A 23,572-nucleotide genomic window follows, 5' to 3' on the forward strand; every position below is an offset into this window, starting at 1 on the left:
AACGTATGTTTAAGTGGGAGAGAATGTAACGACCCGACTGGTCGTTTTGAGCTCTAGCACGTCGTTCAGCGGTTGGAGGCCATGAGCAGCTTCACTTCCGGTATTATGACTTGTGCGTATGGTCAGAATTGAATTTTAGGAAGTTCGGATTTAGATCGGAAAGAAAATTCTCATTTCAAAAGCTGTTGGAGGAATTGACTAAGATTGGATTTTAGAGTAAACGGACCCGGAATCGGGATTTGAAGGTTCCAACAGGTTCGTATGATGATTTCCGACTTGGGCGTATGTTCGGATCGGGTTTTGGATGCCCCGGGAGCATTTTGACACCTATTGTGGAAGTTAGCATTTTTGGAAGAATTCCATAAATTTGAGTTGAAGTGCATTTCAATATTATCGATGTCCGTTTAGAATTCCGAGTCTGGGAATAGCTCCGTATGGTGATTCCGGTATTGGGAGCGCGTCCGGAAGTGGATTTGGAGGTCTGTAGGTCATTTTGGAGTCATTTGACTAAAGTTAGAAATTTGAAGGGTTTTGAGAAGTTTGACCGGGAGTGAACTTTTTGATATCGGGTTCGGAATCCGATTCTGGAAGTTGGAGTAGGTCCGTATCGTGATTTGTGACTTGCATGCAAAATTTGGTGTCACTCCGAGTAGTATAAGTATATTTCGGTGCGTTCGAAGTAAGTTTGAAGAATTTGAAATTTCTAAGTTGAATCAATTTGATTTGGGGTATGATTCTTAGTTTTGATGTTGTTTTACACATTCCGGGAGTTCGAGCGAGTCCGTTTTATGATTTCAAAATTGTGGGTATGTTCGGGCAGGGCCCCGGGGATCCCGAGTGATAACCGGACGAGGCTCGGACCAATTTTGGAATTTGGAGGAAGAGCTGAAGCTTCTAGCTTCTGGTATGATCGCACCTGCGCATGGGCAGCCGCAGGAGGGAAGGAGATAAGCTAGCCAGCAACCGCAGATGCGAAGTATCTTAGCGCACCTGCGAACACGCACATGCAAAGGATTGGCGCGCAAAAACGAATGGATGCGCAGGAGCGAAGGGACAGGTGCACCTGCATATGCACAGAAGCGAGCCATTGTCCGCAGGTGCGGTGCAAGGCCAGAAGGGAGAAATGCGCACCTGCGAGGAATTGTTTGCAGGTGCGGAACAGCAGGTACGAGTGTAACTCCGCAGGTGCGTACATCGCATAAGGCAAAACCTTCATTTTAAGTCCGGAGTTGCGTATGTTTAGCCCATTTTCTTCATGTTTTGGGCGATTGTGGAGCATTTTGAGAAGTGATTTCAACTAGCAACTTGAAGGTAAGTTAGTTCTTCACACTTTGAGTTAAATCCATAGATTATGGATATATTATAATCGGTAAATCTTGGAAATCAAGGGTTTAGATGAAAACCTTGATTTTTATAAAAAAGGAGATTTTAACCACGAAAATGGTTATGGAATTGGATAGAAATCATACGTTTGAGTTCATAAGGTTATGGGTAATGATTATCTTCAAAAACTTTCAGAATCCGGGCACGTCGGCCCGAGGGTGATTTTATCGACTTTTCGAACGGAGTTGGGAATTATTGTAAATAGGATTATAATGAGTATTAGAGTATATATTTATGGATTTACTTACTTATTGACTAGTTTTGGAGCGTTGGGCATCGATTTGAGTTGATTGAATGGCTTGGGAGCCGGTTATGAAACTTCGGAGTGAGGTAAATCTCATTTCTAACCTTGTAATAGGGAATTAACCCCATATGTGAATTTAATAAATGTTTGTACCTAATTGTGGGGGCTACGTACGTACGAGGTAACGAGAGTCTATACGTAGCTACTATTATGCTATTGTCCGGGTAGTTTAGGACCTGTATCATGCTATACTTGGAATGTTTGTGCCCTTACTTGTTAATATAATCATCGAGTCATGATAGAAATTGATAAAAGAATTGTATAAAGTTAAATTCACTTGAAGGTTTGTATGAGATACTTGACTGTAAATGAGAAACTTGTGTTTTCTTGAAAATAATTGTTATTTGTGGATCGAGTCGAGCGCCTCAGTAGTAAATTCGACCCTCTAGCAGTGCACACTTTAATTTTTTGTTGGATCGGGTCGTACGACCTCGGCATGATTTGCGCATGATTTAATTGATTGATTTGGAAATTGTAATAATCGATATTGCCTTCTCGGCATGAGATAAATTGTTAAATAATGGAAAATCCATTTGGAGAGTTCTTAATTATAAGAGAACTGCTTACTTACTTCATAATAATGGGCTTGCAATCGTATTAGTTAATCCATGTCTAATTTAATGATATTATTCTATTTACTTATAGCCCATAGTAAGTGTCAAAGTCGACCCCTCGTCACTACTTCTTCGAGGTTAGGCGGGATACTTATTGGGTGCGCGTTGATTTATGTACTCATACACTTGCTGCACGTTTTGTGCAGGTACATATATGACTAGTGGTCTTGTGGGTGCAGAGGCGCGGTTATTACGAGGACTTAGATGAGCTGCATCTTATATACGATCCGCAGCCAACGGAGTCTCCTTCAGAGTATTGTATTTTCTTTCCTCTCCAAATTTGTATTCCGGACAGTTATTGTATTTTATTTTAAATTCCTAGAAAATTCTCATACATTTGTGACATCGGGTTCTAGGATGAATATGGGATGTTCAGTATTGAAATTGGAAAACATTGTATCTATTCTGTAAATTCATCTTTTACTTGTTGAATTGAATTAAATTTACGATTTCAAAAATATTAAAATGAGAATTTAATTAACTATTTAGTGTTGGCTTTCCTGACAGTGGTGTCCGGCGCCATCACGACCTTTAACGGAGTTTGGGTCGTGACAAAATCCAACAATACCAATTTCTAGGTTTTCTACCAAAATCCCAAATTTTTACTAATTTTCCATGAATTTCCATGTTAACATCTATATATAATCCAAGTATTTAACTTGCAATAGGTGGGAATCACTTACCTTGTGTTGCTTAATGAAAATCTCCCTATGAAGCTCTCCAAAAATCGCCCAACCAAATGAAAATATGAGAGAAATGGGCTAAGTCCCGAAATATAACCCCACTGCCCAGTTCCTTCCTCTTTTCGATCGCGGAATAACCCTCGCGATCGCGAAGGCCAAACTGCCCTGGACCAAAAATATCTACTTCGCATTCGCGTTACACATACTGCATTCGCGAAGCCTTCCGTCCCCGCTGCTTCGCAATTGCAAGGTAGGCCTCGCGTTCGCGTAGGCCAACCGACCTCAGGCCCAGCTCCTCCATTTCCTTCTACGCGTTCGCGACTGCCCATTTGCGTTCGCGTAGGTTTCTCAGGCTCTCCCCCGCGTTCGCGACCTCTGTGTCGCGTTCGCGATGAGAAATCTCCTCCAGCCCACAAATCCTTCTTCGTGAACACGATCGCCTCCACGCGTTCGCAATGAAGGACACCAGAACCAGCATCAGTTGCAGCAAAACATGGGGAAAATGACCCGAAACTGTCCCGAAACACACCCGAAGTCCCTGGGACCCCATCCAATCACACCAACCAGTTCCATAACATGACACCAACTTGCTCGAGGCCTCAATTCACATTAAACAACATCAAAATCATGAATCACTCCTCGAATCAAACTTATAAATTTTCAAATTCAATCACTTGTTTCAAAATATATCAAATCAATCCGGAATGACTTTAAATTTTGAACACAAGTCCCAAATGAAATCATAGACCTATTCCAACTTCCGGAATCGAGATCCGACCCCGATATCAAAGAGTCCACCCGGTCAAACTTTCTAAAAACCTTCAAATTTCTAACTTTCACCAAATGACCCGGAAATGACCTACGGACCTCCAAATCCACATCGGGGAACGCTCCTAAAACCAGAATCACCATACGGAGATATTTCCAGGATCGGAATCCCAAATGGACATCGATAACATTAAAATACACTTCAACCCAAATTTATGAAACTCTTCCAAAATGCCAACTTTCCACAATAAGCGTTGAAACGCTCCCGGGTCATCCCAAAGCCGATCCGGACATACGCCCAAATCCAAAATCATCATACGAACCTGTTGGAATTTTCAAATCTCGATTTCGCGGTCATTTACTCAAAAGTCAAGCCTTAGTTAACCCTTCCAACTTAAGCTTCCGAAATGAGAAGTTTTCTTCTGAATCAACTCCAAACTTTCCGAAATTCAATTTCGGCCACACGTGCAAGTCATAATACCTAAAGTGAAGCTACTCAAGGTCTCAAATCGTTGAATGGCGTGCTAGAGCTCAAAACGACCGGTCGGGTCATTACACCTTTAATAATATTTATGAGCCCCTTGGATGTCAAGTCGTTTCTCACATATATTTTAAAGGTAGGTACTCTTACCAATTGTATCCCCATACAATTTCCTTAAATAGCTCTATGTCAAATAGTTCCCTGGTAGTCAGGTCGATCTTATTGGCATAGGTGAGGTCAACCCTCGTGATAGCAAAGAACTTATTAAATGTTATACTCTCATGATACTCCACGTGTTTAGTATAAAATTAAATAATTTTTTTCAATCCATGCATCTAATGCAATAAATAAGTTTAACATATTCTCAAACTATAAGTCTCCTGGTAGTCAGGCCGCTCCTTATAAACAAGAAATAAATAAAATTATTTACTTTGATGGATAGCTCTATAATAAAATATCTTATATTTTTATTATTTAATAACTCAAATTTTAGTGTGAGGGAATTATTATTAAAATAACTTTTAATAACATGATGATCAAATCTTTTATAGCACATAAATTTCATTCAAGTTGTCTACATGCTTAGTCCTAAATTAATTTATATCACATGTAATAAATAATTTAAAATTATGTAATGAACAAGCACGTGACGTAAAAATAAAATACAACATTCTTCTAACATATTTATCTTATATATCACATAAAAATAATTAATGCCAAAATTATATTATTAATTAACATCTCATGAACTAATAACAATTAAAATAACAGGAACCCAATACCCTATTATAGATTACCGTCGTATCTAATAGAAAATTTCAAATTACAGTTATAAACTATCTAAATAGTTTACACTGCAAAAAAATGGGTGAAATTACGACGGTTTATTTATGGCGGTTATTTAAAAACCCTGCAACACGCGTTATTTGTAAAACGGCGGTTCCAATTCATAAAATGACGTTCTGAACCGACATTGAATTTATTTTAATTTTCACATATTAAAAATGTAATACTTCTCACTCATACCAATTAGAACTTCCTCCCGTCGCGCTCTCACCTATATCTGTTAATCCGGTCAGGCCAGCCCAATAATAGCCCGGTTTGACCCGGGTCAGCCCGGTACGTTAGGGGGTGAGACGGGTTGGGTGAGGGTGGGGGGAACCGGGCTTGAACGAATATTTTTTGGTAACCGGTGCCCCAGAACCCGGTTAGCTCAGTTACCCCTTACCGGGTTTTTACCAGGCTACAGTCCGGTCCAGCCCAGTTACCGTTGTCAATTATTTTTTTTTAATGTTTTGACCATTGACAACGGTCAAATTCAAAAATGATTGTTGGGCAACGACCATGTTTTGCAAAAATTACCATTTCGGCCTACCCCCTTAAGAAAATAGCCCCCCACCCCTAATAATTGATAATTTATAATTTTAACCTTTTAAAAACTATAAATAGCCCCCTTATTCTTCATTTTTTCTCACAATTTGCTCTCTTACTACTCTAATTCTCTCTCAATTCTCTCTTGATAATATTGTTTATTGCTCTTAAATTCTCAATTATTTATTATTTCAAGTTTCATCAAATATTTACTTTAGTCACTACAAAATTATAATTATAAAATATCAAGTATTCAAGTGAAGTGTGGTATCAATATTTAATATCATCAAATATCAAGTATCAGTCTATTAACTGAAGTTTGCTATCAAATTTAGTGCGGCATCTGGAATCCCGATACACTCGTTCCATCGCTTTCTCTTCTTTGGTGTATATTTTTATTTTATTATTTAGAATTATTAATTTAATTTCTTAATTTAATTTACATAATGGATATATTTAGAGCAGCCAAAAAAGCGTGAACTAGTAGGGCTGGTAGTAGTAAGAGTAAAACTTCTAAAAAATCAAGAGGTGGTGTTGGTTCTTCTAGTAGCTTTACACATATTTCTCAAAAGTTTACCTGAAAATTTAAATGTAGATTATGAGCAACTTCAAGAAATTATGGTATAGATAATAATTTAGATCATAATTTAGATGATATTCAATCACCTGATAATCTTGAAACACTACCAGCTATACCTAGTAATGCTAGTCAAACTCAAAATACTAGGGGTGAAGGTCGTGGTAATACAGGTAGACCTCCCCTCCCTATTAAGAGGAATCAAAGATTAAGAAGTGAGTGTTGAAAATTTTTTGAAAGACTAGAAGAAGATAAAAATTATGTAAGATGTCAAATTTGTAAGAAAGTTTATAAACATGAGACTGGAGGTAAGGCAGGGGGAACGGGTCAACTTCGTAGGAACATGTTAGATAACCAGCCTATTGCATGGGGTGCTGATGAGGAAGGTGGGCAACAAAAATTTAACCCGGGTACTGGCGGTTTAATGGGTAAATACGATATAGCGAAATATCGGGAAGAATTAGCTAAAATAATTGTTTTAGGTTGTTTACCTTTTAGTTTTGCTGCTTCGCCATATCTTGTTACTTATATTCAAAGAATTTATAACCCTTTGTTTAAAGGTATTCCTAGAAATACTTGTAGAGCTGATATCTTTCGACTTTTTGGACAATATCATACATATATCCGTTATTTATTCGCCAGTCTTTCTTGTAGAGTTTATCTTACTTCTGATATTGGTCGTGATGTTAATGAAAATGATTATTTGACTGTTACATGCCATTGGATAGATGATAATTTTTGTATGCAAAAACGTATTATTGCTTTTAAATATGATAAAGATCAAAGTCATACTGGTGCATTTACAAGTAATACTATCCATGAAGTTGCTATATTTTACAATCTTTCAGAAAAAGTTTTGTGTATGTCATTTGATAATGCTTCTAAAAATAATTCTGCTATTATAATATTAAAATTGCATCTACACCCACCACTTCCTGAAATATTTCATGTTAGGTGTGCATGCCATATTTATAATTTAATTGTGAAGAGTGACCTTGAATTATTTAGAGATGAGATCACTTTAGTTAGAAGAGTTCTTGGTGTAATTCAAGAAAATAATAGAAATGCTAGATTAAATGCATTTAAGGAAAGATGTGTACAGTATGGACTAAAACCAAGACTCATGCCTGAAGAAATAGTTCCTAGGTGGAGTATACTTATTTATTCTTAAGATGTTGTCATAAATATAAAATGCCTATAACTGAAGTTGTTAATTCTCATTGTATCGATCCTAACTGTTTGTTAACTTCTAGAACTTGGGTGTCATTGAAGATGTTGTAAAATATTTACAAAAATTTTATGTGGCTATACTTGAGTTTTCTAGAGCTTATTATCCTACTATTGTAAATGGTTTAATTCATATTGCTGAAATTTCTCTTTTACTCCATAATTTGAAGAAGAAAGAAGGATATTCTTCTGTTGTTGAATCTATGCTAGATAAATTTAAGAAATATCTCTACCCAATTCCCACTATTTACCTAATTAGTGCTATTTTAAACCCTTTTATTAAAATGGCCACGTGTCGCCAATTAATCACTGCTTTATATGTTTATATGGATTGGACCAACTGAAACCCTTGATGTTGAACTTGTATTTATGATTTACACAAAGATTTACAAACTTTATATAATTATTATGCTAACATTGTTGATGCTTCTGCTGTTGTAGATGCAAATATTCCTTCAAGTCCAGTTTCAATATCTGCATCTGGTGCTTTGGAGGATAACAATGGTGTTGAAGATTATTTGATTTGGTCCATACTATGAGAGCATCAACAAACCAGTAGTAGGAACATTGATGACCTCCAATTCTACTTGCAAAAGTCATCAGAGCCCCGCGCAATGGAATTTCTACCGCTGGGTTGGTGGAGGAACAACTCAAATCAATTTCCTGTTCTTTCGGCCATGGCTCGAGACGTGCTAAATGTGCCGATTTCAACAGTCGCATCAGAGAGTGAATTTAGCCAAGCAAGACAGCAACTAGGAGATACTCGTAATTCATTAGGCATCAACGCTTTGAAAATTTTAGTGTGCTTCAGAGATTGGATAAGATTAGAACGGCGAAATCAAGGGCGTGAAGAGGTAGATGAAGCGGAGGACCAAGAAATTGGAGATATAATGGTTTATGGTTCCGATTCAAGCAATGCCGGAAATCAAGAACCTCGTGTTGACATGGATGAACTGACAAAAATGATGCAAAACATGTGATGTGCTCTTTCTTATTTTTTATAATTGTTGTAAACTTTTAATTTGCAAGTTCAAAAATCAAAAAATCAAAATAGAACTTGCAAATTAATTTGAAGTATTATTTATTATTCAATGAAAATATAAAACGAAAACCTTTGGAGTTTGATCCTTACATATTGCCTATTGGTCTTATTAAATAATTTTTTGTAGCTACTTACTTTCAAATTTTAATTTTAAAATTCAAATTTCAAATTTAAAACTTTAAACTTTAAATTTTAAAGTTTAATTCTAAGCCTGAGGCTTGCTCAGTTGGTAAAACACCTCCACCCACGGTCGTTAGGTCCTGGGTTTGAGTCATGCTGGAGGGGAAGTATGGAAACACTATAGATCCTCTTAATTGGGAGAGATTTAAATGCGAAAAAAAAAAAATTTTAAGCTTTAAAGGTTTGCAAACACTTAAGTATCAATAACATTGAATAAGAAAAATAAAATATACAAAAAAAAAAAATAAATAAGTAACTCGGCCCGGTCCACCCGTTAAGTCCTCTCTACATCTCTATATTTTGATTTGATTGCGTATTCATGTGGATCTAGGGTAACAGTGTGGTTTCACTTTGCTAGTTGGTGGATCTGTGCTTAGATTGCTTTTTTTTTATTTAATATTATATATATTTTCTGATCTATGAAATGATTTCATTTATGGTGAAAATTTGGCTGACAAGCAACGCAGTTGAGGTTTTTTAGTCTTTTATTGTTATTTCCTTTAATAGAGCTGTGAAGTTGTATTGGTCGAAGGATTGGATTATTCTTATGGAATTGACTGTAGTATCATTTGCAGAATCATAGAAGGTAACAAAATGAGATTAGTATGATTTTGTACTCCTTTAGTGTCTCTATAAAACTCAACGAAGCTAAAAGAGGCTACCTGTTCAGCTGTTTTTCTAGATACTCCTATTTTTCGCTTGGGTAAAGTCGGTGTGTTTGTGAAGGTAATGAGATGAGCTATATGTATGCTCGTTTCTAGTAAAAAACTTCTTGTTATCGTAAGAAGAAAGACGAGTCCATTACTCAAATGGTTAATCAACTATTTAAAATTATTTATCTAAGTCATTTTTTTTTGTAACAACAAAGTCACTTAACTATGTCAATACCACTCAGAAGGTCACTCAACTAGATTTCTCAAATTTTTGATCGCCGAATACCTATTTTACCCTCTAAATTATCAACTTTTATCTTCTTCTTTTTTAGCTTTCTAATATAATAATTGTTTTCACATTTTAATTTATATTATGGACTTATCTTAGAATAAATAAATTTTATTTACAATTAAAAAATTAAAATAGTATTTAAGCATATATAGTGTTGGAATAATAAAATATTGAGCATAGTAGAAAGTTAATTAGAACAATTTATTTGTAATAATAATTTTGATATTAACAAAAAAAAACTCAAAATTTTATTTACATAATTGAGAATGAAAGAAAATAAAGTTTTAAAATATATATTCCATGCACGTACTATAGAAAATAATTATTTAAAATAAAAGTATTTTTGTAATATACATTACATATTCTTGAATATTATGCTCAATTATATTATTATTTCGACATTATAATGCTAGAAAAATATTTTTTTTTATTTTTTATTTTTTAAAAAAATATTTTGGTTCTATAGGTAAGTCCATAATGTTGATTAAGAAGAGAAAAAATTATAATATTAAAAAAGCAAAAAAGTAGAAGATAAAAGTTGATAATTTGGAGGGTAAAATAGGTATTTGGCGATCAAAAGTTTGATAAATCTGTTTTAGTGACCTTCCGAGTGCTATAGACATAGTTAAGTGACTTTACTGTTACAAATGAAAGAAAGATGACTTTGATAGATAATTTCGGAAAGTTGAGTGACCACATGAGTAATGGACTCGAAGAAAGACCTGCAAAAATGAAAGAGGGTAAAAGAAGTAATGCTCTTCTTACAATCAGATTATATTTTTGTTTTTAAAGGAGATTGTATAAATAATTGGTCTCTTTTAAGACATTTGAGTATCAATCATTTGATAAAATTTTAATTTTTTCCTTGGTTGAACAGAATTTATGATTGAGAAATGGCGAGACATGTGTTTTGCTACTTTCTTTTTTAAAGATTATGAGTTTAACTTGTTGCAGTATAAGTGCTGAACAATTGCTAGTATTCCATAGGAAAGATTAAGTTTGCTAAATCTGGAATTTCATGAAGGAGACAGTTGCTCATTTCTAAATGTGGTCTTACATGTGTTTTTCTACTATATGGTCTTCTTCACAAGCCTTTTCTTTCATACTGAACTTTCTTTCTTTGAGAAAGTATCAAATGAGAAAGGAAACAACTGGTGAACATGATAAAAGGACAATCCGATTTAAAAATTTACAAAGTGTTTGTCGATATTTGTGTTATTTCCTTTGTTAAAAGTTGCTTGGTGCTAATTGCTTGCTTCCTTTATCTTGTTCCCATAAACCTGCATACCACCAGACTTTATTTTATTATTCCACTTATATTCTTGTATTTCAAATGTATGAAATGTCTTGAGATTTATGGAGCTATTGGGTTTCTTCAAGTAAGAGCCGTGTTACAGATTATGTAGCATAGTCGATGTGCTTAGTGATATATTTTTTAGATATAATACATCCTTAATTAAATGCTAATGTTCTACATCTTAAAATTTTCAGAAGTTAAAGATGGGAGAAGATATTGGTCTAGCGCACCCCAGCGTGATAGAAGAGATGATCCCTGAGGACTTGGCTCACTTATTTCCCACTCCTTACAGGTATAACACTTAAGACTTCACATGATAATTGTGGTGATGGACTGTGATCACTTCTTGCTGGTTTTTCGCTCGGTTTCGCCATTGGTGTTAAGATGACTTACTAGAATCTCCCTGGTTAAGAATAGTTCAGACTTCAGAACTAGTACCACAAATTATAAAATCTGGAATACGTTGGCATTCATGTAAGCTGTACAATTTTGAAAAGAAAGTCCTCACAAAAAGCTGTTATGATTAAGTTGTCACAAGTTGTGCATATATTGTAATCCACTGTGGTGATGAATTATGTGTTCAACCTACCATTTTTAAGGAAGCTTATTTAGTTCTTATTTGATAATCTTAATACCATATCCTTTTAATTTTTTTCTTTTTACTGGTATAATATTTGGAGGTTAAGAGCTTTTGGGATAAAATTCGTCACCATGATTTTTATCTGAACTTTTTTTCACAGGTGCTAGATTTATGAAGTGGCGCTCCATAACTGGTTGGGAAAGGAAGATCCTCAGGTGGAAGCAACAATAATGCTATTATCAATTAGAAATTTTTGTTAGGATCAACTATGATTTCTGGGTCTTGTTGTTGGTGAATAACTCTTTATAATTTTAATACATTTGATAATATAATTTATAGTTTTGTTTTTTGTGTAATGGCTATTTTTCTTATTTAATCCATTTTAGAAGCTAGAATGCATACGGTGTAGTAAATAAAATATAAAAGTGGGATGCCAATTAGATAAAATTAATGAATAGAATATCAGTAATTATATCAGTAATGAAATGCAAAATTTTGGATGGGTACCGATGTGGTGTACTCATACTACACTTCTGCACATCTTTATGAATATATATTTTATTCAGAATAAAATAATATCAATTCATATGCATTCAAACAATTTGACTATTGCACAAGACGCAAGTATTATGGTTTGAACTCTTCAAATATAATCTTAAATATTTCGTAAATAAATTTTATATACGAGAAATCATGGCCCTGATACCATTAAAGGATAGCATATAGATGTTCGTAACACGCAGAGGAAAACAATAACAATCCTAGGCAGATCTTTTTGTGTTTAAAATTTATTTACATGTCAAAGATCGGATCTAAGACGTACCTGGTGAAGAGAGTCTCGTTTCAAAAATTCTTCGATAGTGCGAAGACTCTATGCGTATCCACACCGAGATCGATCTTTGCTATCAACTCTTTGATTAATGAAACTAACTAACAAATTAAATGAAAATATTGTGTTTAAATTTTTCTCAAAAATTTCTAACTTTTAAAATAGAAAGAACAAAAAACTAAAGAATATTTCTGGGTTTTGCGGCTTCTTAGAATAACTCACTTAACCACGTTAATTGGGTGAAGTATATATATACAGTCACCAATCCTTTCCTTTTAGGTTAAAGGAAAAGACCAAGGCCGTTACTCACGTGAAGACCAATTCACTAGTCGGCCTTTTCCACAATTCTAATAATTGGAAATTCGAATCCCATTCCTAATGAGAATTGCGTGATCGTCAGGTCCCTTTTGTGGACTTTATATGCGAGTCCAATTCTAAATTGGATTCACTAATTAGTCTCCATTAATCTTTATATATTTCTTATATATATAAATATTATTTTTTATATATATCATATATATTTCAACCAAGAGATATAATTTAATTTTCAATTCCAAATAGAAAACTTCAATTTGTTCACAATATTAATTATATTCCATGTGCTAGCAAAGATAGTCCTTTAGCAAAGATGTTATGACCCCAAATTCCCTCCGTAGGAGGTCGTGATGGCACCTAGTGTCTAAGACTAGGTAAGCCTATCAATGCGGAATAAATCATAAATATCTGAAATAAATAAACTACAATTCAAATAATTACAACTCCCAAAACCCGGTAGAAATAAGTCACAAGCTTCTAAGAATTTATCCTCAATGTCTCTATATAGCAGAGTCTAAAAAAAGAACTAAGGAAGCAACATAACAAGTATAGAAGGGGACTCCGGAGTTTGCGGACGCTGGCAGATATACCTCGAAGTCTCCGTGCACAGGTACTCACTGATGTCTGGACTGATAAGAAGTACTTGGATCTGCACAAAAAGATGTGCAGAAGTGTAGTATGAGTACACTACATCGGTACCCAGTAAGTGCCAAGCCTAACGAGGTAGAGTAGTGACAAGGTCAGGTCAGGCCCTACTGAAAAATAATAATAGCATGGTAAAATATTAACAATATAATAAAATAAATGACAATGGAAATGAATCAAGTAGCAGGTCACCATTTAATTACACAAAATAATGGCAAATAATATCTCGTGAAAACAAACAAAATTTCCTTTCAACCTTATGAAAATCACAACAAATAATCAATGGCAACTGCGGCCATAAATCAATATCAATAAAGGCACTCCCGAGGTACCGCCTCGTAGTCCCAAATCATAAATAAATTCACAATATCTCATCTCCTTATCTTACCGCGGGAGCCTTCACAATTTATTTTAAAGAAAATATTTTTTTCCGAACTAGCATCCCGCATTTTAGCTATCATTATCACACAGCATGACTTCTAGTAGTTCCCCCTACCACCGAATGCGTATCAAGCCACCCTTATCTCACCGCATGCGTTTCAATACCCAGACCTTATACCACCGCATGCGTATCAATATCACAATATATCATAATTTGCACCTCAAGTACTCAAATAATTTAACTTACCAAAATAATTCAACAACAATATTTTTCCACAATAAAGAGCTCACGGCTCATGCCAAAATAAATCATCAACAATATTTTTCCATAATAAAGAGCTAACGGCTCCATCACAATGAGTACGAAAATCTTACAAAAATATTCAGGAATAAATAATTCAGGAAAATAATATTTCAAAAACTTTAATACGTTGCTTCAATATCAAGTTTAAAAATGTAAAATACTTCATATTAATAATATTTAATTTAAAGAAAATTAACCTTCAAATAATGCACAGAATAAAAGAAATCAAGTTTCAACTAAACAGGTAAAATAATTAGCAGGAAAAAATCAAACAAATTTAAAGTATATATCTCAGATCAATGATAAAGAATATAACAAGATAAAATAATTTAATAAATGCGCAACAGTGATGTACACAATTTAAAAATATAATCTTTCACATTTAGCCCGTGTACATACTCGTCACCTCGTGTACACGACTTTCAATACATTTCAATAATCATATCAATACCAATCCTAGGGAAAATTTCTCCCCACACAAGGTTAGACAAATCACTTACCTCGACTTGCTCCAATTTAACCAAGTATTATGCTTTTTTCTCGATTTTCTGACTCTGATCGACTCGTATTTACTCATAATTAATTCGATACAGTCAACAAAAATTATAGGAATCAATTTATAAGAAAATACTATATTTTTTAATAAAATTCAAAATTAGCTCAAAAATCGTCTGTGGGGCCCATGTCTCGGAATCCGGCAAAACTCACAAAATCTGATAACTCATTCATTTACGAGTCCAAAAATTCGTTTCTATGAGATTTCGTTTCTATGAGATTTCTAAAAGTTTTTCAAATTTTTATCTCAAAACACTAATTAAATGATGAAAATAATGATATAATCGTGTATATTGACCAAATCCGAGTTAGAATCACTTACCCCAATATTTTTTCTTGAAAATATATCAAAATCGCCTCTCCTCAAACTCCAATTCGTCAAAAAATGGCAAATGGGATGAAGTCCCCTGTTTTTATAACTTACAGATCAGTCAGGGAGTCCGATTTTTGACAGAAAGTCCGATTTTGACAGGAAGTCCGATTTTTGACAGGAAGTCCGATTTTGATAGGGAGTCCGATTTTGACAGGCAACCCAATTTTGACAGCATTTCCAGCAGAAAAACTGCAGCAGCTTTTGTAGCAGCTAATTCCCACTTTTGATCTGTTAACCATCCGAAACTCACCCGAGGCCCTCGGAACCTCAACCCAATACACCAACAAGTCCTAAAATATCATACGATCTTATTTGAAACCTCAAATTAAATCAAACAACGCTAAAATTATAAATCACACCCCAATTCAAGTTTAATGAAACTCAAGAATTTTCAAGTTCTACATTCGATGTCGAAATCTATCAAATCAAGTCCGATTGACCTCAAATTTTGCACACAAGTCATAAATGACATAATGGAGCTGTAAAAAATTTCAGAACTGGATTCCGACCCCGATGTCGAAAGTCAACTCCCCGGTCAAACCTCCAAACTTAAATTCCTATTTTAGCCATTTCAAGCCTAATTTCACTACGGACTTCCAAATAAAATTGCGATCACGCTCTTAAGTCCAAAATTACCATACGGAGCTGTTGGAATCATCAAAATTCTATTCCGGGGTCATTTGCACATAATTCGACATCCGGTCACTATTTGACCTTAAACTTTTAATTTTTTATCAAAATTCCATATCTCGGGCTAGGGACCTCGGAATTTGATTCCGAGCATACGCCCAAGTTCCAAATTATGATACGGACCTAATGGAACTATCAAAACACTGATCCAAGTCTGTTTGCTCAAAATATTGACCAAAGTCAAGTCAGTTAAGTTTTAAAGCTCTAATTCACATTTTGATCTATTTTTCACCTAAAAACTTTTTGGAAAATTTTACGGACTGTGCACGCAAGTCGAGGAATGATAAATAGTGCTTTTTTAGGTCTTAGAACACATAATTAATTATTAAATTTAAAGATGATATTTTGGGTCACACATTCTCCACCTCTAAAGCAAACGTTCGTCCTCAAACGGAGTTAGAAAAAAAGGTACCTGAGCTGGTAAATAAGTGTGGATAACAGCTGTGCATATCATGCTCGGTCTCTCAAGTCGCCTCCACGACCGGATGACCCCTCCACTAAACCTTCATGGAAGCAATGTTCTTTGACCTCAACTTTCAAACCTGCCTATCTAAAATAGTTATTGGTTCCTCAACATAAGATAGATCCTTTCCTAACTGAACCGAACTGAAGTCTAACACATGAGACGGATCGCTGTGATATTTTCGAAGCATTGAAACATGGAATACTGGATGAACTGCAAAGAGACTAAGTGGTAGTGCAAGTCTGTAAGCCACCTCTCCAACTCTCTCAAGAATCTCAAAAGGTCCAATATACCTAGGGCTCAACTTGCCCTTCTTCCCGAACCTCATCACACCCTTCATAGGCGAAACCCGGAGTAATACCCGCTCACCAACCATGAATGCAACATCATGAACCTTCCGATCCACATAATTCTTCTGTCTAGATTGGGCTGTACGAAGCCGATCCTGAATTAACTTAACCTTTTCCAAGGCATCCTGAACCAAGTCTGTACCCAATAGTCTAGCCTCCCCCGGTTCGAACCAACCCACTGGAGACCGACTCCGCCTACATACAAGGCCTCATACGGAGCCATCTGAATGCTCGACTGATAACTGTTGTTGTAAGCAAACTCCGCAAGTGGTAAGAACTGATCCCAAGCACCCCAAAATCTATCACACACGCACGAAGCATATCCTCCAGTATCTGAATAGTGCGTTTGGACTGCCCGTCCGTCTGAGGGTGAAATGCTGTACTCAACTCTATCCGAGTACCCAACTCATGCTGTATTGCCCTCCAGAACCGTGATGTAAACTGCGTACCCCGGTTAGAGATGATAGATACTGGTACGCCGTGAAGTATGACAATCTCGCGAATATAGATTCGAGCCAACTGCTCGGAAGAGTAGGTAGTCATCACAAGAATGAAATGAGCTGACTTGGTCAATTTATCCACAATCACCCAAGCTGCATCGAACTTCCTCTGAGTCTGTGGGAGCCCAACAACGAAGTCCATAGTGATCCTCTCCCATTTCCATTCTGGAATCTCTAACTTCTGAAGCAATCCACCCGGTCGCTGATGCTCATATTTCACTTGTTGACAATTTAGACACCGAGCTACATACTCCACTATGTCTTGCTTCATCCGCCTCTACCAATAGTGCTGTCTCAAGTCCTAATACATCTTTGCAGCACCCGAATGAATGAAGTACCGCAAACTGTGAGCCTCCTGGAGAATCAACTCACGCAAGCCATCTACATTGGGTACACATAGCCTGCCCTGCATCCGTAGTACACAATTATCTCCAGTAGTGACTTCCTTGACATCACCGTGCTGAACTGTATCCTTAAGGACAAGCAAATATCATACTGACGCTCCCTGATATGATCATAAAGAGAAGACTGAGAAACCACACAAGCCAAAACTCAGCTCGGCTTGGAAATATCCAATCTGACAAACTGGTTGGCCAAGGCCTGAACATCCAAGGCTAAAGGCCTCTCTGCTATCGGTAAATATGCTAAGCTGCCCAAACTCTCCGCCTTACGACTCAAGGCATCAGCCACTACATTGGCCTTCCTAGGATGATAGAGAATGTTTATACCATAATCCTTAAGCAACTCCAAACACCTCCGCTGCCGCAAATTAAGATCCTTATGTTTAAACAGATATTGTAAACTTCGGTGATCGGTGCAGACCTCGCAATGGACACCGTACAAATAATGCCACCAAATCTTCAAGGCATGAACAATAGCTGCTAAGTCAAGGTCGTGTACAGGATAATTCTTTTCATGCACCTTTAACTATCTGGATGCGTAGGCAATCATCCTACCATCTTGTATCAACACTACGCCGAGACTAATACACAATGCATCACAATACACAGTATAAGCCCTTGAACCTGTGTGTAATACCAATACTGAGGCTGTAGTCAAAGCTGTCTTGAGCTTTTGGAAGCTTTCCTCACATTCCTCGGTCCACCTGAACGGAGCACCCTTCTGGGTCAATTTGGTCATAGATGTAGCAATAGAAGAGAAACCCTTTACAAATCGGTGATAATACCCTTCCAAACCAAGGAAACTCCAGATTTCCGTAGCTGAGGACGGTCTGGACCAACTCTGCACTGCTGCAATTTTCTTCGGATCTACCTTGATCCCCTCACACGAAACTATATGACCCAAAAATCCCACTGAATCAAGCTAGAATTCACACTTTGAAAATTTTTCATATAACTTTTTTTCTCTCAAAATCTAAAGCACAGTCCTTAGGTGCTGTTCATGATCTTCCTGACTCCGGGAATACACCAGAATATAGTCAATAAACACAATGATGAAAGAATCAAGATAGGGCTAAAATACACTATTCATTAAGTGCATAAATATTGCTGGGGCATTGGTCACCCCAAAAGACATCACAAGGAACTCGTAATGACCGTACCGAGTCCTGAAAGCAATCTTCGGGATATCTGGCTCCCGAATCTTCAACTGATGATAGACTGACCGTAAGTCGATATTAGAGAACACTCTGGCACCCTAAAGCTGATCAAATAGATCATCAATACGTGGCAATGGATACCTATTCTTCACTGTAGCCTTGTTCAGCTGGCGGTAATCAATACACATCCGCATAGAACTATCCTTCTTCTTTACAAATAAGATAGGAGCACCCCAAGGCGATAACACTAGGCCGAATGAAACCCTTATCAAGCAACTCCTGTAACTGTTCTTTTAATTCTTTCTTTTCTGCTGGGGCCATACGATATGGTGGAATAGAAATGGGATGAGAACCCGGTAATAAATCAATGCCAAAGTCAATATCCCTGTCGGGTGGCATACCTGGAAGATCTGCTGGAAATACATCAGGAAAATCCATTACTACAGGAATTGACTCCATAGTAGGAGTATCAATACTAACATCTCTCACATAGGCCAGACACGCATCACACCCCTTCTCCACCATTCGTTGAGCTTTAAGAAATAAAACAGCCCTTCTAGGAACATGATCCTAAGTACCTCTCCACTCTAGCCGCGGTAGACCTGGCATAGCCAACGTCACCATCTTGGTGTAATAATCAAGAATAGCATGATAGGGCGACAACCAGTCCATGCCCAAAATAATATCGAAATCCACCATACTGAGCAATAATAAATCAGCCCTGGTCTCAAAACCGTTGATAACAATTAAACACTGTTGATAACAATTAAACACCATTGATACACGCGGTCCACAATAATAGATTCACCCACCGGTGTAGATACATAAATAGAAGAACTCAAGGAATCACATGATACACCCAAATACGGGGCAAAATAAGATGACACAAAAGAATAAATGGAGCCTGGATCAAATAAGACTGATGTTTCTCTATTACAGACAGGAATAATACATGTGATAACAGAATCGGATACAACGGCATCTGTTCTAGCAGGAAGGGCATAATATCTGGCCTGGCCTCCCCCTCTAGGGTGACCTCTACCTGTCCGACCTCCACCTCTAGCTGGCTGTGTAGGTGGAGTGGCAACTGGTACAATAATCATGGCCTGAGAAACATGAGGGCCCTGTGGAATGGGTGGGGCCTAAGAAATCTGTGGAGGTGCACCCCACCTAAATCTGGGGCAATCTCTCATAATATGATGAGTGTCACCACACTCAAAACAAGCCATCGGAGGATGTGGCTACTGAGACCGGCTCGGGCCTGATCGACTAGACTGTCCGCTGAAAGCACCCCGTATAGGAGGTACAGTAGACACTGGCGGTGCATAATATGGAACATGAGGTCTAGGAGTAGCCGGAACACCACTGGAAGCTGAAAGTGCTGAATGAATAGGGCGGCTCACATAACCTCTACCATGACGGGCTGCAACTATGGCGCGAGAATTATTATATGTGCCAGAATCTCGGGGTGTCTTAGCTTCCCTCTCTTCTCTCTCCCGAGTCCGCATACCTTCTAATCACCTAGCAATTGACACCACCTGTTGGTATGTGATGTCCATCTCTAGTTCTCAGGCCATACTGTATCTGATACTAGGGTGGAAACCCTCAATAAATCTGTGAACCCGCTCTCAAACAGTAGAAACTAAGGCTGATGGATGCCTAGCCAAATCACTGAATCAGACCGCATATTCTAACACGGTCATAGAACCCTGGCGCAACTGCTCAAACTCTGCGCGCCATGCATCTCTAAGACTCTGAGGAACATACTCCCTTAAGAACATATCTTAAAATTGAGTCTATGTAAGTGAAGCTGCCTCAGCCAGACTATCCAACTCATATGCACTCCACCACTGGTAGGCTGCTCCTCTAAACTGGCATGCTGTGAAAGAAACCCCACTGGAATCCACAATACCCATAGGATGAAGGATACGATGACATTCCTCTAGAAAACCCTGAGCATCCTCTGAAGCTAAACCGCTGAAAGTGGGAGGGTGGTACTTCTTATACCTCTCGAGCCTGAGCTGCTCCTCCTCTGAAACTGCTGTCTTAATCTCAGACCGAACTAGGACAACTGGCTGCACTGGTATAACCTCTGGGGAATGGTCAACTTGGGCCATTGGCTCTGGAGTATGGGTGATGGGAGTCTCTGCTCCTCCCCCGGCCTGAGATGTGGCAGGAGCAAGTGGAATTAACCCTGCCTGAGCTAAAGTGCCAAACATGCTCAAAGCCTGGGGAAGAGTCTCCTGAAGTGCAGGAGTAGTAACATGCGTCTCAGGTGCCTGCTCTCTAACTGGAGCTACTGCTGGCTCTGGTGCAGCAGCTCGTGCAGGTGCTCTGGCTGCACCACGTGGTCTTCCTCGACCTCTGGCTTGGCCTCGCCCCCGACCCCAGCCTCTTGTGGCTCCAACAGGGGGAGCGAGTGTCTGATCATCGGATCCAGTTGTGCGTGTCCTCACCATCTGTGAGAGAATAGAAAGACAATTGTTTAGAACTTTGAAATCAACAAAGGCGCACGATAAGGAATCAAAGAAGTGAATATTTCCTAACAGTTCCATAGCCTCTCTCTGTACCGATCCGCAAGACTACTAAACCTGCTTGTGACTCACAACACCTATGAACCTAGAGCTCTGATACCAACTTGTCACGACCTCAAATTCCCTCTGTAAGAGGTCGTGATGGCACCTAGTCTCTAAGACTAGGTAAGCCTATCAATGTGAAATAAATCATAAATATCTTAAATAAATAAACTACAATTCAAATAATTACAACTCCCAAAATCCGGTAGAAATAAGTCACAAATTTCTAAGAATTTATCCTCAATGTCTCTATATAGCAGAGTCTAAAAATAAATACTAAGGAAGCAACATAACAAGCATAGAAGGGGACTCCGGAGTTTGCGGACGCTGGAAGATATACCTCGAAGTCTCCATGCACAGGTACTCACTGATGTCTGGATAGGTAAGAAGTACCTGGATCTGCACAGAAAGATATGCAGAAGCGTGGTATGAGAACATCACAGCGGTACCCAATAAGTGTCAAGCCTAACCTCGGTAGAGTAGTGACGAGGTCAGGTCAGGCCCTACTGGAAAATAATAATATCATGATAAAATGTTAACAATATAATAAAATAAATGACAATGGAAATGAATCAAGTAGCAGGTCACCATTATTACACAAAATAATGGCAAATAATATCTCGTGGAAACAAATAAAATTTCCTTTCAACCTTAAGAAAATCACAACAAATAATCAATGGCAACTGCGGCCATAAATCAATATCAATAAGGGCACTCCCGAGGTACCGCCTCATAGTCCCAAATCATAAATAAATTCACAATATCTCATTTCCTTATCTCACCGTAGGAGCCTTCACAATTTATTTTAAAGAAAATATTTTTTCCGAACTAGCATCCCGTGTTTTAGCCATCCTTATCACACCGCATGACTTCTAGTAGTTTCCCCTACTAGCCACGCGTATCAACCCACCCTTATCTCACCGCATGCATTTCAATACCCGGACCTTATACCACCGCATGCGTATCAATATCACAATATATCACAATTTGCACCTCAAGTGCTCAAATAATTTAACTTACCAAAATAATTCAACAACAATATTTTTTCACAATAAAGAGCTCACGACTCCATCACAATGAGTACAAAAATCTTACAAAAATATTCGGGAATAAATAATTCAGGAAAATAATATTTCAAAAACTTTAATACGTTGCTTCAATATCAAGTTTAAAAATATAAAATACTTCATATTAATAATATTTAATTTAAAGAAAATCAACCTTCAAATAATGCACAGAATAAAAGAAACCAAGTTTCAACTAAATAAGTAAAACAATTAGCAGGAAAAAGTCAAACAAATTTAAAGTATATATCTCAGATCAATGATGAAGAATATAACAAGATAAAATAATTTAATAAATGCGCAACAGTGATTTAAATAATTTTAAAATATAATCTTTTATATTTAGCCCGTGTACACACTCGCCACCTAGTGTACACGACTTTCAACATATTTCAATAATCACATCAATATCAATCCTAGGAAAATTTCCCCCACACAAGGTCAGACAAGTCACTTACCTCGACTTGCTCTAACTTAACCAAGTATTATGCTTTTTCCTTGATTTTCTGACTCCGATCGACTCGTATCTACTCATAATTAATTCGATACAGTCAACAAAAATTATAGAAATCAATTTCATAAGAAAATACTATATATTTCAATAAAATCCGAAATTCGCTCAAAACTCGTTCGTGGGGTCCACGTCTCGAAATCCGGCAAAACTCATAAAATTCGCCAAACCCGTTCAATTACGAGTCCAACCATACCAGTTTTACTCAAATCCGACTCCGTATCGACACTGAAATCTCAAAAAAATCGTTTCTATGAGATTTCTATAAAAAAATTCAAATTTTTATCTCAAAACACTAATTAAATGGTGAAAACAATAATATATTCGTGTATATTGACCAAATCCGAGTTAGAATCGTTTACCCCAATATTTTTCCTTAAAAATATATCAAAATCGCCTCTCCTCAAGCTCCAATTCGTCAATAATGACAAATGGGACGAAGTCCCCGATTTTTATAACTTATAGATCTATCAGGGAGCTCGATTTGTCATGGAGTCCGATTTTGAGAGGGAGTCCGATTTTGACAGGGAGTCCGATTTTTGACAGGGAGTCTAATTTTGACAGGCAATCCGATTTTGACAGGCAGCCCGATTTTGACAGCATTTCCAGCAGAAAATTTGCAGCAACCTTTACAGCAGCTAAATCCCACTTTTGATCCGTTAATCATCTGAAACTCACCCGAGGCCCTCGGGACCTCAACCCAATACACCAACAAGTCCTAAAACATCATACAAACTTATTTGAAACCTCAAATCAAATCAAACAACGCTAAAATCATAAATCACACCCCAATTCAAGCTTAATGAAACTCAAGAATTTCCAACTTCTACATTCGATGTCGAAATCTATCAAATCAAGTCCGATTGACCTCAAATTTTGCACACAAGTCATAAATAACATAACGGAGCTGTAAAAATTTTCAGAACTGGATTCCGAATCCGATATCAAAAAGTCAACTCCCCGGTCAAAGTTCCAAACTTAAATTCCTATTTTAGCCATTTCAAGC

At 37.1% G+C, this 23,572-nt stretch overlaps 1 long non-coding RNA gene across 1 annotated transcript; it reads left to right on the top strand.

The window, feature by feature from the left end:
* Positions 1–10,568: 10,568 nt before the first annotated feature.
* Positions 10,569–11,743, top strand: LOC142171440 (uncharacterized). Its single transcript, XR_012701004.1, has 3 exons — positions 10,569–10,954; positions 11,067–11,164; positions 11,613–11,743. It is a non-coding gene; the product is annotated as an uncharacterized LOC142171440 (long non-coding RNA).
* Positions 11,744–23,572: the final 11,829 nt, after the last annotated feature.

This window comes from Nicotiana tabacum, chromosome 17 (genome assembly GCF_000715075.1).
Source record: "Nicotiana tabacum cultivar K326 chromosome 17, ASM71507v2, whole genome shotgun sequence".
In the NCBI taxonomy this organism is placed as follows: Eukaryota; Viridiplantae; Streptophyta; class Magnoliopsida; order Solanales; family Solanaceae; genus Nicotiana; species Nicotiana tabacum.